Source organism: Bufo bufo, chromosome 5 (assembly GCF_905171765.1).
Source record: "Bufo bufo chromosome 5, aBufBuf1.1, whole genome shotgun sequence".
Classification (NCBI taxonomy): domain Eukaryota; kingdom Metazoa; phylum Chordata; class Amphibia; order Anura; family Bufonidae; genus Bufo; species Bufo bufo.
Window position 1 is genome coordinate 525,342,762 of NC_053393.1, and position 16,562 is coordinate 525,359,323.

The window sequence follows — 16,562 nt, forward strand, 5'->3', positions numbered from 1 at the left end:
CGACCAGTTAATCAGATCCGAACCTTTTTTAGTTAGATCCGTGAGGGGTTTGGCAATAACAGAAAAATTCTTTATGAATTTACGGTAAAAATTGGCGAATCCTAAAAAACATTGGAGTGCCTTTAAGGAGGATGGTCTTACACAGTCTTGGATAGCCTGAACCTTACTGGGATCCATTTTAAATGAATGAGGAGTAAGAATATAGCCAAGATAGGGGATATCTTGAACTCCAAATACACATTTCTCTAATTTAACAGACAAATGGTTCTCCCTGAGGATTTTAAGAACCATTCTGATGTGAGAAACATGAGAATCCCAGTCAGGTGAAAAGACAAGAATATCATCGAGATAAACAATCATAACTTTGCAAATAAGTTCTCTAAAAATATTATTCATGATATTCTGAAACACTGCTGGGGCATTGCAAAGACCGAATGGCATACCCAGATACTCAAAGTGTCCCTCTGGAGTATTAAAAGCAGTTTTCCACTCATCTCCCTCCTTAATACGAACTAGGTTATACGCTCCTCTCAAATCAAATTTAGAAAACCAAGAAGCACCCAAAATCTGATTAAATAAATCAGGAATCAACGGGATGGAATACTGATTCCTAATAGTAATTTTATTCAAATTTCTATAGTCAATGCAGGGCCTGAGACCACCGTCTTTCTTTTTAACGAAAAATAATCCTGCTCCCAGGGGAGAGGTGGAGGGCCTAATATGTCCCTTCTTGAAACTCTCCTGGATATAGTCTTTCATGGCCCTGCGCTCAGGACCGGAAAGATTATAAATCCGTCCTTTAGGAAATTTGGACTCGAGTACCAAGTCGATAACAGTCATAAGACCTATGGGGAGGGAGAGTATCTGTCTCAGTGGTGGAAAAAACATCTGAATAATCAGAAATAAAATGAGGAATATCTGATGAGACCCCAGCTTGAACTACGGTTAAGCATGAACTACAGTTAGGCCCCCATCTCTCTAACTCTCCCGAAATCCAGCTAATGATTGGATTGTGTTGCTGAAGCCAGGGCATACCAAGGACTACCTGAACTGGAAGATTCTCTAAAACAAACAAACATAAAACTAAAAGCTGATCCTGAATCCACAAAGGCATTTCCTGACCCCTTTAAGACCCCAAAGGCAATAGAAACCGGCAGCAATAGTTTACTTCTTACCACCTCCGGGAGTACCTTGTCCTTGAATCCCTCAGACTTGGATGATTTTCCAGAAGGCGGAGCTTTAGGGCCCTGACGGATCCAGTGTTTGGGATCCCCACAATAAAAACAAGAGCCGCGACGACGATGTAGTTCTCTTCGTGTCATCCCGAGTTGCATGGGCTCGTCTCTCAAGTTGAAGAAGGGTATGAGGAGAAAACAAATGCTCCCACTGTCCCTCTCTGATCCGTCTATCTAGTCTGATGGCTAGCGTCATGGTCTCCTCTAAAGAGTCAGGACAGGGATAACAAACCAACATATCCTTTAACTTTTCAGTCAAGCCTGCCCTAAATTGACATTTGAGCGCTGGTTCGTTCCAGCCCGAAGGAACGCACTACTTGCGTACAATAATCCTCCACGGGACGATTTCCCTGAGTGAGGGCCTTAAGATTGGATTCTGCCACAGAGGATCGGTCAGGTTCATCATAAAGAACCCCTAACGCCTGGAAAAAGAGGTCCACAGAGCTGAGACGAGGGAAATCTGTTGGTAAAGAAAAGGCCCATTCCTGGGGGTCCCCTAGAAGCAAGGAAATGATAATACCAACTCTCTGTGGGTCAGGGCCGGAGGAGTGGGGTCGTAGTCGAAAATAAAGTTTACAGCTTTCCTTGAAAGCTAAAAAACTTTGGCGGTCACCCGAAAACCGATCGGGCAATTTAATGTGAGGTTCCACCTGAGCGGTGTCGGGAGCAAGAATAGGAGGAGTTCGGACGGTCTCCTGAACTTGTAGTCTCTCCCCAAGTTCCTGTACTATTTGAGCAAGACCCTGTTTTCGGTGAGGCTCTGTATAGGCTCTGTATAGGGCCTTCGGCGCCCCGTTACAATTAGTTCAGATAATTTGACCAGGGAAACTCATTAATTTCCAGGGCTTCGATACTTCCTTAGGATAGGTCATTAATATCTGACTGATGGCGGTCACTTAGTTAATTGAAGTGGCCACAGCTCCTGCCAGCAGCTGGTTGGGGTGGTTGTAGGATGTCGAACCCCTACCGATAAGATATTGATGTGATGACCCTTCCTATGGACAGGTCATCATTATCTAAGTCCTAGAAAATACCTTTAAGGAAAGCTGTGTACAGTAGCATCCAACAGGCTCCCCCTAGTGTTGGCTGCAGGCAGCCGGATTTTAATAATGTTAGATTACAATCATTCCATTGATGGAAAGGGAAGCAGTTTTTTTTTAGTTCAGTATCAGATTCCCATAAAGAGTATGACATTAATCAGCTGAGAATGCTAGAACTATTTAGCTTGAAGGGGTTTTCCCATGACTGGTGTAAAAAATTTAATTCAGAAATCATATAGCACATGACAATCTCTTTCTAACAAAGCTAGAACCAGCCCTGTACCTCACATGGATCCAGAGATCTCTGCATTAATTGCTCTGCTAGATTTATTTCAGGTTGGCAGGTCCGGGGTTGTGTCCTTTCTCAGGGACCGTGCCCTTTCTGCTGTAGCTTTTTCCCTGTAACTGCCCCAACGTCTAACGGTAGATTTGACTGGTGACAGTTGAAGATGTAAACTGAGCATGTGTGACCACTTCAGTGAGGTGGACAAGAAATAAGTTAAAGAACAAACAGCAGGTGGCGCTGTACAGATACATTTTATTGAATAACTCAGAGCCTATACTAAATTTTTAATTACATGTAATTACAAAAGTTTTCAGATGCAGGTGCTGGTTTGGAAAATGTAATTTTTTCCAAATTTTTATGGCACAACCCCTTTGACCCTTTCCGGACCTCCGCCGTATATGTATGGCAGAAGTTTGGTCTTTAAAGATGGCTGGGTTTCTGCTGTGTTACATAGTAGAGGTCCGAGGGTAATGTCTGCAATCAGCGGTAATGCTGATCGTAGACATTTAACCCCTCAGATGCCACGGTCAAATGTGACCATGACATCTGGGAGCACTGAAACTGGGAGCCTCTCACTTCCCGTCCTGGGCCGCTTTTCCTAGCTGAGATTGGAGAAGGCAGCCCATAGTAATTGGTCTAAGGGTTCGTTCACACGAACGCGTGCTGCCCGTTGCCGTTATGCGGACCGCATTTGCGGATCCGCAATACACGGGCACCGTTCCGTGTGCATCCCGCATCCACGGATGTGGACCCATTCACTTCAATGGGTCCGCAAATCCGGAGATGCGGAACGAAAGCACGGAATGGAACACTACGAAGTGCTTCCTGGGGTCCGTTCCGTGCCTTCGCACCGCAAAAAGATAGAACATGCTCTATCTTTTTGCGGAACAGAGGGATCGCGGACCTATTCAAGTGAATAGGTCCACGATCCCCATGCGGCTGGGCCATGGTCGGTGCCCATGCATTGCGGACCGCAATTTGCCGGCCACAGCACGGGCATGGGCTTCACACGGTCGTGTGAACGAGCCCTAAGCCTGTACTAGGCTTACAGACTGATTTCTAGTATATTCCAATGCAGGCCTGTAGGTGGCAGCACTGTATTGGAATATACTGAATTCAGTATTCTATAATCCATAAATCTGAATTGTAGAATACAAGATGCAATCTAATGATTGCATGTTACAGTCACCTAGGGTGACTTAAAAAAAAGTTTAAAATGTTTTTAAAGTTTTCAAAAACTTTCCCTAGAATAAAAAAATTAATAAATAAAGGATAAAAAAATAACTAAACAGCATGGGTATTGCCGCGAGTAAAATATAATATTATTTATCCCACACGGCGAACGACATAACGGGAAATAAAAATTGCTAATTCGCCATTTTTTGTCACTTCACCTCCCAAAAAATTGAATAGAAAGTGATCTAAAAATCGTACACACCCCAAAATGGTATCAGTAAAAACTACAGATTGTCCTGCAAAAAATAACCACCCACAGAACATCATTATAAAAAAAGTTCTGGGGGTCTGAATATGATGATAAAAAGAAAAAAAAAAATTCCAAAGTTTTTTATTTTTGTTTTCAGTATTAAAACACAAGAAAAACTATACAAATGTGATATCACCGTAATCGTACTTACCTGGATAATGAAGGTAACAAGTCATCTTTACCTCATTGGAAACACCGTAAAAATAAAACCCATAAAACTGTGTTGTTGTTCTTTCCAATTTCACCCCATTTGGAATTTTTTTCAAGCTTCCCACTACATTGTATGCAATAGTAAATGGTGCCATTACAAACAACAACCTATCATGCAAAACAAAAAAAGCGCTTCTACGGCTATGTGAATGGAAAAATAAAAAAGTCATGGCATGGAGTGAAAAATGAAAATTGCAAAAATGGAAATTCGCTGGGGGCTAAAGGGGTTAAAAGAACAAAATAATAGCGATGACCTTTAAATGATAAATGGAATTTTTTTTTTTTACTTTGTGATATTTTTTTTTATATTTTCATAACTTTTTAAAACTTTTTTAAACTTTTGTTTTAGTCCCCTTTGGGGACTTAAACCTGTGATCAGTACACACTTTAGTACTGTATTGCAATTTATGGTCCTTTTTATCGTCATCCTTATACACGCAGGGTGTCATGGGAACCTAACATGGCAGGCTTGTGGGCCGCTATGACAAGGTAGTGGGGTAATTGGGGGACAGAGGAAGGCCCCTTCTTCTGTCTCACTGCTCAGAGGCCACGGTTATAGCCAGCATCATAAGCGGCAGGCGGGGGTCAGTTATATAACACAGCTCCATGGACTAATATATTAACCCTTTCCACTGTACAGTATGTGCAGGGAAGGGGTTAATATATGTCGTGCTCCAGTTTCCCGCCCCGTTTTCGGGTCTTTTCTTTGCCTTCTCAAGAATCAACTTTTATTTTCTTATTCTCGGAAGCGACTCCTGTACTTCCAGGGCGTTAATTGTGCGTTCACTTAAGGTTTCACGCTCGGTTACCATTAACTGTAAGTGGTTAGAGAGGGTGGCAGCGGGCAGCGGGGTCCCCGTGGTGCACTTTACTTCCCGGCACAGAATAGGCTGATTCACGTGCTCTTATTTCTTCCAGGATTCGCCCTCATCTGGGAAGTTTTAACACAACATTATTCTCAGGATTTGAGAAATGTCATGTTTCAGCCCCCATGCACATATGGTTTCATTATTATTATTATTATTATTTTCTGTTTCAATAGTTTTTTTTTATTGAGTTTTTAATTTCAAACGGTTAAAGAAAGTACATTACAGTTGGATTTGTTACAGTGTCGAGCAGAATACCATTATAATCAGGTAATCAAAGGAGAATATAAATTCCAATGAAATACAATTATTCAGATAACATTATTTTATGTAAAGCCTCATCCTGTTCTTTATTGTGCTTCAATGAAGGTTGGTGCCTGGAGCCTCCTTTGTGTGGCCAAAAAGTATTGTGTCATTTTAATAGAGGCTCCTGGAGGGTTACGCTTACCTTGATCCACGGCCTATTCGCCATCCCCCCCTTCATTCACGTCCATACCAGTGATCCTGGTGCACCGCCAATGGGATTTCTAGTAAGACCTACAAAACGTCTTAAATAGAAAGTCAACTGGATCAAGAGAAATATTGCATAGTGGTACATTTAAAGGGGTTGTAACCATACATTTATCTCCTATCCAATGTTTTAGGTTCGGATACTCCTTTAAAGAGGACCTCTCCCCTCTCCTGACATGTCTGTGTTAGTAAATACTTGCATTCCCCATGTAATAATCTATTCTTATGGCTCTTTGTTGTGACATTCCTTTATTATTCCTGCTAGAAGTTATGAATCAATTACTAGCAGTTTGCAATGAAGGTCCAGATGGGTGATACCAGTCGGGGGCAGGGTAGGGTTTTTTGCTGCACAGGCCAACACTGGCAGAACTACTTGGATATTGTGCAGGGACACACCCCTAACTAGTAAAACCCAGCTGGACCTTTATTGCAAACTACTAGTGTACCAGTACTGCACCCTGCTACTATCTCTAATGGGCTAATATAATGTCATTTTGCGTATTTATTCCAGGTGCTCCACACCGTGCATTCCCAATCTGTTTGCAACTGTTATGTTCATGTAATGTGCCTGGTTCACCAGCAGGTGGCAGCAAACACGGCAGAGCTATATTTAGATAGAATGGAACCTTCCATTCCTATCTAACCCCCTCTGTGGAGAAGTGGGCTAGTCTCACTTCCTGCAGGAGGGGTGGTGACCAGTGAGAGTTAGTCTAGCTTACCCCCTCCTAAAGGTAAGGTGTGCAGCGCACGTCTCTGCTGGACGTGCCCAAGCCAAGCCAGCCAGAGCACCCTCAGCTCCGCTGGTCATGGAGGCCAAAGCTTAAGGCCTCAGGAGCCAGGAGGACAGTCCCCCGGCCTAATCTAGAGACAGACCAGACTACACAAAGTAGTGCAGCATACAGAAGAAGTCATACAGCCAACCTGTCAGCACAGCAGAGCCAGAGAGAAACAGATGTAGCAGAGACGAGTTTTCCTGCCAGTTTTAATGCTAAGGCCTGTTGGGACCAAGATAAAGCTTGAAGATTGTTTCTGATGAACATTTATACAAAGTAAAGCTGCCATTCAACTTCATACAAGGTCTGGACTCAAATTATTTCCTTCAAATCCCTCAATTATTCCCCCTAATTATTGCTTCAGAGCCAAAGCCTGGGGTCCAGCTGTATCCAGGTAGGAGCACCATGACACATATAAAGGGACATTTTAGGCCACACTATACAACTCTGCATTCCTACGCCTGGGTCGCATTACATACAGGGCCCTAGGGGGAGGTGCCTGTTGCACTAGTTATTCATAAGTTTTAGCAGGAATAATAGAGTCATGAGAATAGATGCTCCAAAATTGTTATTACAAGGTGTAGTTGCAAAAACAGATATGTCAGGAGAGGTTAGAGGTACTCTTTAACCCCTTTAATCACATGATCACTTACATGTTTCGTAAGGAGTTGTATGGAGTGGGCTGCTGCGCTGAGCTACTTCATACATGGCAGCTGCTGACGTTATAAAATAACAGGGACCCGGCTGCAATGACTGGGATCATTGATGACTCCGAACCTGGACATTTAACCCCTCAGATGCCCCGGTCAATAGCAATCGTGATATTTGTGGGGTTAGGCAGAGGGAGGGGGCCCCCTCTCCCTTCTGATCGGTTTTCAGGGCTGTCATAGTTAACTGCCTGTAAAGCCGTGCACGAGGCACAGCTCAGCAGGCAGTGTATCAGTATGTCATAGACCACAATAGTATTCTATTGTGGTCTATGGGAAGAACAATCTGAAGATTGCATGTTCTAAAAGGCTAAAGGGCATTGTTTAAAAAAAAAAAAACTAAAAATATAAAAAGTTCAAATCATCCCTCTTTCCCAATTTTATATATAAAAACAGATGAACAATAGTAAAAATAAACATAACAGGTATCACCGCGTCTGAAAATGCCTGAACTAATGAAATATGAATATTTTTCTAGCGCAGTGTACGCTGTAATGAAAAAAAATATAAAATAAAAACACACAATTTGCCAGTTTCACCTTGTCCCACTCAAAAATATTGCATAACAGTGATCAAAAGGTCGCCCGTACCCCAAAATTTGTACCATGGAAAACTACAGTTCACCCTGCAGAACACAAGCTCTGTAGGTTTTTATTTTTTTACAGTAGTAAAAAGAAAATAGAAATTTGGTATCACCGTAATCTTATGGACCCGAAGAATAAGGACATCATGTCATTTTTAGCACATATTTAACACTGTAATAGCAAAACTGAAAAAAAAAACTTCAGAATTGTCACCGGGATTTTGTGTATAGAGCTGAGGACATGGGTTGTTAGATCGCCGCTAGCACATCCGCAATATAAAGGCCCCAAAGCTCTGTGTGCTTTTAATTGTGTAAAAGAAACGAAAACTATGTGATACATATGCAAATTAACCTGAGATGAGTCCTGTATGTGACTAATCTCACGTACAGGACTCATCTCAGGTTAATTAGCATATGTATCAAATCGGGTTTTTTTACACAATAAAAGCACACAGAGCTATGGGGACTGGGTATTGCGGATGTGCTAGTGGTGATCTAGCAACCCATGTTCTCAGCTCTATACACAAAGTCCCGGTGACGGGTTCCCTTTAAAACTACAAATCCCAGAATGCTCCATTCACTTCTATGATAGTTAGAAGAACAGCCAAGTATGTTTGCATGCTGGGAATTGTAGTTTTACCATGCTAAAGGTTACTGATCCCTTCATCAAAAGGACAGAAAAAAATAAAAAATAAAAAATACTTTGAGCATCCGTTTTGGCAATTTCCATCTGATATCCGTTTTTTTAGATGGAAGAAAAAGTACTTTGGGCAAGACTTTGTCTACCGTCCAAACAGGGGTGCACCACCAATGAGGCGAGGTGCAGCACCAGGTAGGGGAAAATGGGGGGCAGCAGAAGGGGGATTATCTGTTTCTGCAGTATAGTATTGGGAAGCACAGTGGGCACAGTATGTGGCGCTGTATTACCCTGTATGTGCAGTGTCCCACTTATGTGTGTATAAGGGGTCCCCTTAAATTTCTGCATATGTATTTAATGTATTGTAATTCCTAAGTTCAGGCTGGCATTGTCATTACATCTATTCACCCCTAGGTGGTGCTGGCGCTACATGTTATATATAGTTTGGGGTTTGCTAATAAAGTTAGATCAAGTTCAAGTTGGAGGAGGAGAAGGAAGGAAGTGTATGGAGGAGCAGAACAGGCTCAGTCCAAGATGTAGCTGCCTTTTCTTTCCTCCGGTCCCTGATCAAGCCTTGAGAGGACAGACCAAGTAGTGACAGCAGCCCAGCACAGACAAGTGAGTCTATGTATAAATATAAAGCAAGTCTAGTGAAGAGTCCAGCCAAGGGACTTCACAAGCACCAGTGACTGGGAGGAACTTAAAGGTACCTGGACACAACTGGATAATTAAAGGCCATAATTATCCTTTTTCACTAAATACCTTCCGGGACATAGTGAACCTGAATATTACAGGAGAGAATCCTGCATAAAATAATGTAGCAGAGAGTTTGCCTGCCACGAGGGAGAACGCCCTTATTGGATTGCTTAATATAAAGTAAGGAAACCATTATATTCAGTACCTGAGTGCTAGAGATTGGACTAAGGGTACTTTCACACTTGCGTTTTTCTTTTCCGGCATTGAGTTCCGTCCTAGGGGCTCAATACCAGAAAAGAACTGATCAGGATTATCCTAATGCATTCTGAATGGAGAGCAATCCGTTCAGGATGCATCAGGATGTCTTCAGTTCAGTCTTTTTGACTTTTCAGGACGGAGATAATACAGCAGAATGCTGCTTTTTGTCCCATTGACATGCGTTAATGCTGGATCCGGCCCCGAGTGTTCCGGCAAAACGGATCTGTTTTTGCGGTCTGCGCATGCTCAGACTGAAAAAAATGTAAAAAAAAAAAATGCAGGATCCGTTTTTCCAGATGACACCGGAGAAACGGATCCGGCATTTCAATGCATTTGTAAAACGGATCAGGATCCTGATCCGTCTGACAAATGCCATCAGTTTGCATTCGTTTTGACGGATCCGGCGGGCAGTTCCGGCGACAGAACTGCCTGCCGGAATCCTCTGCCGCAAGTGTGAAAGTAGCCTTAAAGTAGAACTATCTAAGAAGAGAACTTTTGTCTTGCCTGTAAAGTAACAACATTAGGAAAACTCCTCAACTGACAATTGCCAGATCTGTTGTAAGGATTACAGCTAAACTAATTTCTGAATCCTCCTTTCTGCCATACAAGTGCACTGTACTGATGAACTGTACCAACCGTCTTGAGACATTTGATTTAAGTAAATGTTCAACTGTTTATTACAACCGACTCCTCATCCTTTCTACTGAACTCAACATTTGCACCTTACGGTGCTGGCGTCACGAACACCACAGGGGCCCAGCCACCAAAGCACCTTAAATACTCATCACCTCAACCACCGTCTGGCTGGTGTTCCCTGCTATAGAGAGTGCCCCGGAGGATTTAGTGCTGTCCTTCCCTCCACTGCAGGCCAGCCCAGGGAGGCTCTGCTAACCGGGAGTTCAGACTACTACTACCCCCATCGGCCCACCGTAGCTTCACGTGTTGCCCCTGAGGTCCGGTCTGCTGCATATGTTTTGTAGTGCTGTATGTAGTAGGGCTGGAGAGAAGGGATTAGGTTAAGAAACTGGCAATGGGGGGTTGGGGCACTGTTTCAGTTTTCGCCTCAGGCAGCGGAAAGGCTAGGTGCACCCCTGCGTCCAAAATAACGCATCTCAGATGGATCAGAAGAACGGAAAACAAAATGCTGATGTAAACCTGACTTAAGCTGTCTTGAAAGCATCATTGCTTTTATTTTTGTAAGCCATTAAAAGGTATCTATCTCTTATTGTTTCTCTTAGGGCTCATGCACACGGCTGTTGCCCGGCCGTGCCCATATTGCGGCCTGCAAACAGCCTGAGTAGGTCATCAATCCTGATGATACGGAGGCACGGAACGGAGGCACGGATCGGAAGCACTATGGAGTGCTTCAGTGGGGTTTCTGTCCATGCCTCCGCACCGCAAAGAAGTAGTGCATGCACTATTTATTTACGGTGCGGACCGTTGGATGCCGATCGCGGACCCCATTAAACTGGAGTGCGCCATCCATATCCTAGTGCACCGGTTTTGAGCGGCTGCTAGACGGGTGCCCTCCTGATTCCTAGGCTTTTTTTTCTATTGCAGAGATCTTGAAAATGGTAAAAATTCTAGCAAGTTATGAGAAAGTTATAGAAATTTTCTTCCGTGCAGTGATTAAGGTTTATTTACATAAAACCGGAAAACCCCTTTAAGACTTCAGTGCACTTGTCCTGTGAAGGAGCCGTCACCCTTCTCTAACCCGCAATGTCCGTGAATCTCAATGTCCCATTTATGAGAACTAATCTTTTGCTTCGAAGATATCTTAGCGTATTTAAATCCTTTTGCATGTGCCAAATGTGTGTTTGGTAATGCTGTCAGAAGTTTAGAGACATCTCAGACAGCAGAGTCAATGGCCGTCCTCTGTGACATCCGTGACACTTCATATTTCAGATCTAATGACTTCACACTGGGAGGAAGACATTTTTCAGATTCTCGGTAATGAATATGTTCAAATCCTCTGCCTTTTCCATTCCAATAGGAAGGGTATAAGCCGTCCGAACTGCACAATATGGCAGCTGTTTAAAGAGCGCCCCATCCCTATAATGTAGGTGCTGGATCGGCTGTGCCTTGAAGGAATATATGTATATAAAGTACAGAATCGTCAGTCCCGGAATGCATTGTGTGTCTACAACTACAGAAAGCACATATAAAGGGGCTTCATGGGAAGTTGTGGGTTCCAGAAAGCCACCTACACATAAGCTGTAGGAGAAAGATTGTAATATACTTACCGTTCCGAACTTGGGTTGATCGGCTTCTCGGAAACCCAACCACTTCACCCTCCTCGTCTGAAAATCCTGCTTGCACTGACCTCACTTCAGTAGGTTTTCAGGGCAGCAGTCATCTCACTGTCAACACTGGCCAGATGACAAGAACAGGTAACACCTCTATCATAAAGCCAATAGACAACAGGTGACAGTCACAGCTCAGCTTCTCCTCCCCCTCCCTGCACAATATGGCACAGGTCATTGTCCTGTGCTCGGAGAATGCAGGGAAATTTTTTTTTGCCAAATTCCGTAGAGAGTCTCTACAGAATTTGGCAAAAAAAAATTGCCCTGTATTCTCCGAGCACAGGACAATGATCTGTGCCATATTGTGCAGGGAGGGGAAGGAGAAGCTGAGCTGTGACGGTCACCTGTTTGATATGTTAAAGGGGTTTTCCGGCACCCAGCAAGCCCCACAAAGCCAGCGTAATTAGACATAATTTACCTGTAGGAGAAAGTTAGTAATATACTTACTGTTCCAGAGTTGTGTGGGTTGGCCTCCTGGTAGCCTGGTCTCTTCTTCTGAAAATCCTGCTTCTTCTGACATCACTACCTTTACCAAGTTTTTGGCCTGGGCTATGGACAGGGCGTCACTACCTCTGTGGATGAGGCCAGAACTAGTCCTTTCCCTGAAGCATGCGCAAACTCCTGAATCTACCTCATGTGCGCATGCGCCAGGGATAGGTATAGTTCTGGCACGGTCTAAAGCAGAAGTGAAGTCCTGTCCATAGCCCAGGCCACCTGGTAAAGGACATGATGCCAATGGAAGCTGGTTTTTCAGAAGAGGAGCGTCAGGCTGACCGCACAACTTCGGGACATTAAAGGGGTTATCCAATATATATAATGCCCCCCCATATGCCTGGGCCACTAACAGAGGTTGTACTTGCCTTGCTCCCCAGCACCCGTGTCTCTTCCCGGATGTAAACGATGCTCGGGAGGCTCGTTCCCGTTGCAGCCTTTTATTGGCTGCTTGCCCCCCCGAACCCCCCCTTCCCCCACACAAACACACGCCGGATGCCGGTATGAGAAGCGACACAGGTGCCGGGGAGCGAGGTAAGTACTATTTGTGTGAGGCGCCCAGTTATATGGGGGGGGGGGGGACATTATGGATCTTGGATAACCCCTTTATGTATATTAAAAACTTTCTTGAACTGGTAAAGTTCTTTGTTATTATGGTGTAGCCTGCAATGTATGTATTTTGATACATAAAAGATGCAGAAGTCAAAGTGGTGCAGTTAGTTTCTTGGTCAAATGTCTATTAGAAGAGATTCTGAGTAACTGTATACATCAGTACACAGTGAGCTCCCCCTTGTGGTGACTTCAGACAGTATACATTTTATCATGTTACTCTCTCTGATCATATAAAAGAAAGCAGGAGATCCATTATCCGCTTAAATGAGGACGAGCTGCAATACCAGACAAAGCCTATTAACAAGAGTGGAGCTGTTTCTTAAAAAAGTAAAAAAAAAAAAAGAAAAAGATTCTTCTTTTAATCTTGGACAACCCATTTACCCTACAAGGGTATACACTGCGTGCAGAATTATTAGGCAAATGAGTATTTTGACCACATCATCCTCTTTATGCATGTTGTCTTACTCCAAGCTGTATAGGCTCGAAAGCCTACTACCAATTAAGCATATTAGGTGATGTGCATCTCTGTAATGAGAAGGGGTGTGGTCTAATGACATCAACACCCTATATTAGGTGTGCATAATTATTAGGCAACTTCCTATCCTTTGGCAAAATGGGTCAAAAGAAGGACTTGACAGGCTCAGAAAAGTCAAAAATAGTGAGATATCTTGCAGAGGGATGCAGCACTCTTAAAATTGCAAAGCTTCTGAAGCGTGATCATCGAACAATCAAGCGTTTCATTCAAAATAGTCAACAGGGTCGCAAGAAGCGTGTGGAAAAACCAAGGCGCAAAATAACTGCCCATGAACTGAGAAAAGTCAAGCGTGCAGCTGCCAAGATGCCACTTGCCACCAGTTTGGCCATATTTCAGAGCTGCAACATCACTGGAGTGCCCAAAAGCACAAGGTGTGCAATACTCAGAGACATGGCCAAGGTAAGGAAGGCTGAAAGACGACCACCACTGAACAAGACACACAAGCTGAAACGTCAAGACTGGGCCAAGAAATATCTCAAGACTGATTTTTCTAAGGTTTTATGGACTGATGAAATGAGAGTGAGTCTTGATGGGCCAGATGGATGGGCCCGTGGCTGGATTGGTAAAGGGCAGAGAGCTCCAGTCCGACTCAGACGCCAGCAAGGTGGAGTACTGGTTTGGGCTGGTATCATCAAAGATGAGCTTGTGGGGCCTTTTCGGGTTGAGGATGGAGTCAAGCTCAACTCCCAGTCCTACTGCCAGTTTCTGGAAGACACCTTCTTCAAGCAGTGGTACAGGAAGAAGTCTGCATCCTTCAAGAAAAACATGATTTTCATGCAGGACAATGCTCCATCACACGCGTCCAAGTACTCCACAGCGTGGCTGGCAAGAAAGGGTATAAAAGAAGAAAATCTAATGACATGGCCTCCTTGTTCACCTGATCTGAACCCCATTGAGAACCTGTGGTCCATCATCAAATGTGAGATTTACAAGGAGGGAAAACAGTACACCTCTCTGAACAGTGTCTGGGAGGCTGTGGTTGCTGCTGCACGCAATGTTGATGGTGAACAGATCAAAACACTGACAGAATCCATGGATGGCAGGCTTTTGAGTGTCCTTGCAAAGAAAGGTGGCTATATTGGTTACTGATTTGTTTTTGTTTTGTTTTTGAATGTCAGAAATGTATATTTGTGAATGTTGAGATGTTATATTGGTTTCACTGGTAAAAATAAATAATTGAAATGGGTATATATTTGTTTTTTGTTAAGTTGCCTAATAATTATGCACAGTAATAGTCACCTGCACACACAGATATCCCCCTAAAATAGCTAAAACTAAAAACAAACTAAAAACTACTTCCAAAAATATTCAGCTTTGATATTAATGAGTTTTTTGGGTTCATTGCGAACATGGTTGTTGTTCAATAATAAAATTAATCCTCAAAAATACAACTTGCCTAATAATTCTGCACTCCCTGTATGCACATGGCAAAGTACATGTCAGAAAAATCCAACACATATTTGCTGAGAAATCCAATGGAGAAATCTGAAGCTGACCCCTTAAATGTCAGCCATGGATTTGTAGCTAGTGATGCTGTGGATTAGACCCATTCGGTGGTGCTACCCTGCATGTCAACGCAGAGCCACGCGAAGAAGGGGCATATATCTTTTCTTTTCCATGGTGCGGATTTCCCATTGAAAACGATGGGGAGGGGAATGCCATGCCCTAACTAAACCTCGACTCACAAGGATATTGGTTATGAACCCATAACTATCTGAGAAAGTTAAAGCGCCCCTTCGGTTCAGGGAAAAAAAATCATGTTACCTGCGGAGCGGACTGAAAACTTACCTGGTATCCTCGTTTTCATTTTTCCAGCTACAGATTTGCCTATTCTCATTCCAAGATGGTCGCACCGCTTCTCAGACTAGCCGATGTGCATTTGGTAATCTAAGACACTTCTTGCTGCCCTTTGGATACGTCATCAATATCAGATCGGTGGAGTCCAACACCTGCCCCCCCAAGTGATTAGCTATTTTTGACCGCCGGGCCGGTACCTGACAGTGGACAAAGTGGAAGCAGAAGGCTCTGACTTCTTGCTGACCTTCTGAAACTCCCTTGAACGGAAGCTGAGTTTTAGTACCTCGGCATGGCCACTGTCTGCCTCCAGCTACAAAACAGATGATCGTTGGCGACTGTTGGGTGTTGGGTGATCCCTGGGTGTCAGTCCCCCACTGATCTGATACTCAGACCTATCCTGAAGATAGGTCATTAATATCTGTAGGCTGGAGAACCCCTTTAACGTCTAGTAGCCCACAGGGCTGTCATGAGCTGAAGATCTACATCTACTTCCATTGTGAATGTTTTTGTGGTTGGAGGAGCAAACAAACAAGCAACCAGACGGGCTCGGCGGCTGCTAAGCTGTCCTACTTTACGATTGTTTGGAGCAATTTCACACTTCTATGTAATTGCAGTCCTCAACAAGCAAACGCAGCTCTGAACCTCCAGCCGTCAGCGGCTGAGAAGTATTTAAGGAATAGGCAAACCCTAAGAGCATGGTGGGCAGTAGATGGTTTTGCGGCTAGGACGTTAGTCAAAGCTGGCCATTGTACATACACGCAGCTCCCTAGGGCTATATGAGAAAATGTAGCGAAGGAGGAAATTGCATTCTAGATCTTCTTGCCAAAAGGAAGCCAAAGGAATGGTTAGAAAAAAAAAACCTAAGGAATAAGCTGAATTCACAATTTTTTTATTTTTTTGCCACAAGACGTCTTAAATACGGGTAGGTCTGTAAAGACCCTCCACCAGGAGGACAAGCCGTGGTTTGTACCTGGCCTTCTGAATTATGGAAGAAGTTGAATTTGTAAAGAAATACAGCAATGAGGAGAGCCTTTGGCAGGGAACCTTCTTCTTCAGTGTTTACTGATTTGGGGGGGCACAGATACACGACGGACAAGCCCTCCCAGAAATCCAGATTTAGTTTGTCAGAGCCAAAAGTATCTCCTCTGATAGAGAATGTATTCATTTGCAGAGCAAAGTCATCAGTCATCAGTGCTAACTGCAGAGTCAATAGCGTATGTGTAACAGTCGCCACTGTTGAAGCCCTTGGTGGGCAATGCCAGGGGAACATTAATCCGGGCACCACGTGATGCAGATCTGTGAGGTATCCATTGATGCTTATCTCAGTGACAAATGGTGTTTTTTGGGAGTTGTGCCCTAACTCTAGTGTCTGCTGGTAATTAAAGGGCATGGCCAGGATTTTACTATCCTCAAGCTAGGCCATCAGTATCTGATCGTTGGCTCTCCACCTGCATCCACTACACAATGGGTGGCGCGGTGGAGCTTCTTGGGAAAGGCTGAGCAGTGGGGTGCAGGGTGATGGACCACTGTCGATCA

At 43.8% G+C, this 16,562-nt stretch overlaps 1 protein-coding gene across 3 annotated transcripts in view; it reads left to right on the forward strand.

The window, feature by feature from the left end:
• The window catches only part of CDK14 (cyclin dependent kinase 14), a 547,646-nt gene that overhangs the window by 339,662 nt on the left and 191,422 nt on the right, over positions 1 to 16,562 (forward strand). The gene's annotated exons all lie outside the window — the stretch shown is intronic.